Below are 4003 nucleotides of genomic sequence, written 5' to 3' on the forward strand. Positions count from 1 at the left end.
GTCGTTAAAAACACGTCACCGCCACGTCGTTAAAAACACGTCACCGCCTCGTCGTTAAAAACACGTCACCGCCTCGTCGTTAAAAACACGTCACCGCCTCGTCGTTAAAAACACGTCACCACCTCGTTGTTAAAAACACGTCACCGCCACGTCGTTAAAAACACGTCACCGCCACGTCGTAAATAACACGTCACCGCCACGTCGTTAATAGCACGTCACCGCCACGTCGTTAATAGCACGTCACCGCCACGTCGTTAATAACACGTCACCGCCACATCGTTAAAAACACGTCACCACCACGTCGTTAAAAACACGTCACCGCCACATCGTTAAAAATCACCTCACCACCACATCGTCAAAACACCTCACCGCCAAGTCGGTAAAAACACCTTACCTCCACGTCGTTAAAAACGCCTCACCGCCACGTCACCACCATGTTATTAAAAACATCTCACCTCCATGTGACCGCCATGTTATTAAAAACATCTCACCGCCACGTGACCACCAAGTTATTAAAAACATCTCACCTCCACGTGACCGCCATGTTATTAAAAACATCTCACCACCACGTGACCACCAAGTTATTAAAAACATCTCACCTCCATGTGACCGCCATGTTATTAAAAACATCTCACCGCCACGTGACCACCAAGTTATTAAAAACATCTCACCTCCACGTGACCGCCATGTTATTAAAAACATCTCACCTCCACGTGACCGCCATGTTATTAAAAACATCTCACCGCCACGTGACCACCAAGTTATTAAAAACATCTCACCGCCACGTGACCGCCATGTTATTAAAAACATCTCACCGCCACGTGACCGCCATGTTATTAAAAACATCTCACCGCCACGTGACCGCCATGTTATTAAAAACACCTCACCACCACCTTGTTAAAAACACTTCACCACCACGTTGTTTAAAACACCTCACCGACACGTGACCACCAGGTTATTAAAAACATCTCACCGCCACGTTGTTAAAAACACCTCACCACCACGTTGTTAAAAACACCTCACCAACACGTTATTAAAAACACCTCACCAACACGTTGTTAAAAACACCTCACCAACACGTGACTGCCATGTTATTAAAAACACCTCATCGCCATGTCATTAAAAACACCTCACCTACTCATGACCGCCATGTTATTAAAAACACCTCCCCACCACTTAACCACCATGTTATTAAAAACACCTCACCGCCACGTTACCGCCATGTTATTGAAAACACCTCGCCGCCATGTAACCACCATGTTATTAAAAACTCCTCGCCGCCACGTAACCGCCATCTATCTATAATTCCAGCAATCTGTGTGTGTGTGTCTGTGACTGCTGTTTCTCGACAACCGCTGGTCCGATCTAATTGAAACTTGCCAGGTATATTGCTGGGGACCTGAGGATGTGCCTTTTCAAGGTTTGATATTAATCGGACAAGTGCTTCCCAAGTTATAGCCATTTATTTACCAAACCAATGAGAAGACACGTTGTTGCGTGGGCGTGGCCGATGGGGAAGGGAAGCTCAGCCGCGTTCGCCATTACGGATTACAACGTACGGACTTCCGGATCCATTACGGGTTTCAACGAACGGACTTCCGGATAATGATGACTTCGTGTATTCTAATAATTTCTCAATTTCTTCTGCGCATCTTTGATAAACACAATGCCCCGAGTTATGATCGTTTTCATATTAGACGGTGTATAAATTTCGGTAATATCAGAGTGCTGGTATGCTCCGAACCAGGAAGTAAATTTTTTTTCTCTGTCTTCTCTTTTTGTTTTTCCTTGCCACGACATTGCGAAAAGGTAAAATACGTTGGCGCTAATTGAATAATTGGGTATTAAAACTAAATTGCGAATAATCGTAACTGCGAATAATATTCGAACTTCTGGGCAACGCATGTACGGGCACTCGAGAGCGAAGAAACGGCCTGCGTGGTTGTTGTTTGTTGCTCGCGGTTTGAATATTTATTTATTTTTTTATTTTATTTTTTTATGGGCATGTACTCGTGTTATTAAAAACCCTTCACCGCCACTTGACCACCGTGTTATTAAAAACCCTTCACCGCCACTTGACCACCATGTTATTAAAAACACTTCACCGCCATGTAACCGATTTGTTATTAAAAACTCACCTCCACTTGACCACCATGTTACTGAAAACACTTCACTGCCACGTAACTGCCATGTTATTAAGAACTCATCACCGCCACGTAACCACCATGTTATTAAAAACATCTCACTGCCATGCAACCGCCATGTTATTAAAAACATCTCACTGCCATGCAACCGCCATGTCATTAAAAACTCCTCACCTCCACTTAACCACCATGTTATTGAAAACACTTCACCGCCACGTAACCGCAATGTTATTAAAAACACCTCACTTCGTGACCACCATATTATTAAAAAACATCTCACTGCCATACAACCGCCATGTTATTAAAAACTCCTCACCTCCATTTGACCACCATGTTATTGAAAACACTTAACCGCCATGTTATTAAAAACTCCTCACCGCCACTTGACCACCATGTTATTAAAAAGACTTCACTGCCACGTCACTGCCTTGTGATTAAAAACACCTCACCTCCTCGTGACCGCCATGTAATTAAAAACACCTCACCGCCACGTTATTAAAAATTCCTCACCACCATGTAACCGCCATGCTATTAAAAACATCTCACCGCCACGTAACCACCATGTTATTAAAAACACCTCACTTCGTGACCACCATGTTATTAAAAAACACCTCACCGCCATGTAACCACTATGTTATTAAAAACATATCACTGCCATGTATCCCCCATGTCATTAAAAACTCCTCACTGCCACTTGACCACCATGTTATTAAAAACACCTTACCTCCTCGTGACCGCCATCTTATTAAAAACATCTCACTGCCATGTAACCGCCATGTTATTAAAAAACACGTCACCACCACTTGACCACCATGTTATTAAAAACACCTCACCTCGTGACCGCCATGTTATTAAAAAACACCTCACCGCCATGTAACCACTATGTTATTAAAAACTCCTCACCGCCACTTGACCACCATGTTATTAAAAGCACCTCACCTCCACGTAACCGCCATGCTATTAAAAACATCTCACTGCCATGTAACCGCCATGTTATTAAAAAACACCTCACCGCCATGAAACCACTATGTTATTAAAAACATCTCACTGCCATGTATCTGCCATGTTATTAAAAACTCCTCACTGCCACTTGACCACCATGTTGTTAAAAACACCTCACCTCCTCGTGACTGCCATGTTATTAAAAACTTCTCACTGCCATGTAACTGCCATGTTATTAAAAACCCCTCACCGCCACTTGACCACCATGTTATTAAAAACAACTCACCTCCTTGTGACCACCATGTTATTAAAAACACCTCACCGCCACGTAACCGCAATGTTATTAAAAATTCCTCACCACCACGTAACCGCCATGTTATTAAAAACTCTCACCAGAACTTCATTCAAAACAACTCCCACTGTGCAATTCAATGTACCTCACCATGCATTGCTGTAGAGATGAGCTTGTTTTCACTGAGAACTAGAACGGGCACTCAGTAGAGCGCATACCTTTGCAAACGCTACATTTTGCCCCTCCCCCCCCCAGAAACCGTTGATTGTGAGGGTATTTAATCCCATACCACATCTGCCATCTCATATGTGTTATAATGGCTTAAAAACATTAAATTTCCTGCTGTTTGACACTGATTCACGTACATTGTACAATTTCTGTATGAACTCCCTGACCTTTTTGGGTGTCGGTGTCAAGTCAATCTGATGACAACTGGTCACATAAGAAATCAAATATTACACATCACAGGATAGGGAATTGAATTCTAAACATTTTGAATCTACTTGCATACAAATTGTATAAGAATTGACCGCGTTATGATAATAAAGGTCGTTGACCCCCCCCCCTGCCCTTTGACCCAAACCGCTAACAAAGTTAATGACGTCATTGTGTCATATCAAATATC

This window comes from Eptatretus burgeri, chromosome 8 (genome assembly GCF_056783735.1).
Source record: "Eptatretus burgeri isolate ZD-2024b chromosome 8, Ebu_testis_v1, whole genome shotgun sequence".
Lineage (NCBI taxonomy): Eukaryota > Metazoa > Chordata > Myxini > Myxiniformes > Myxinidae > Eptatretus > Eptatretus burgeri.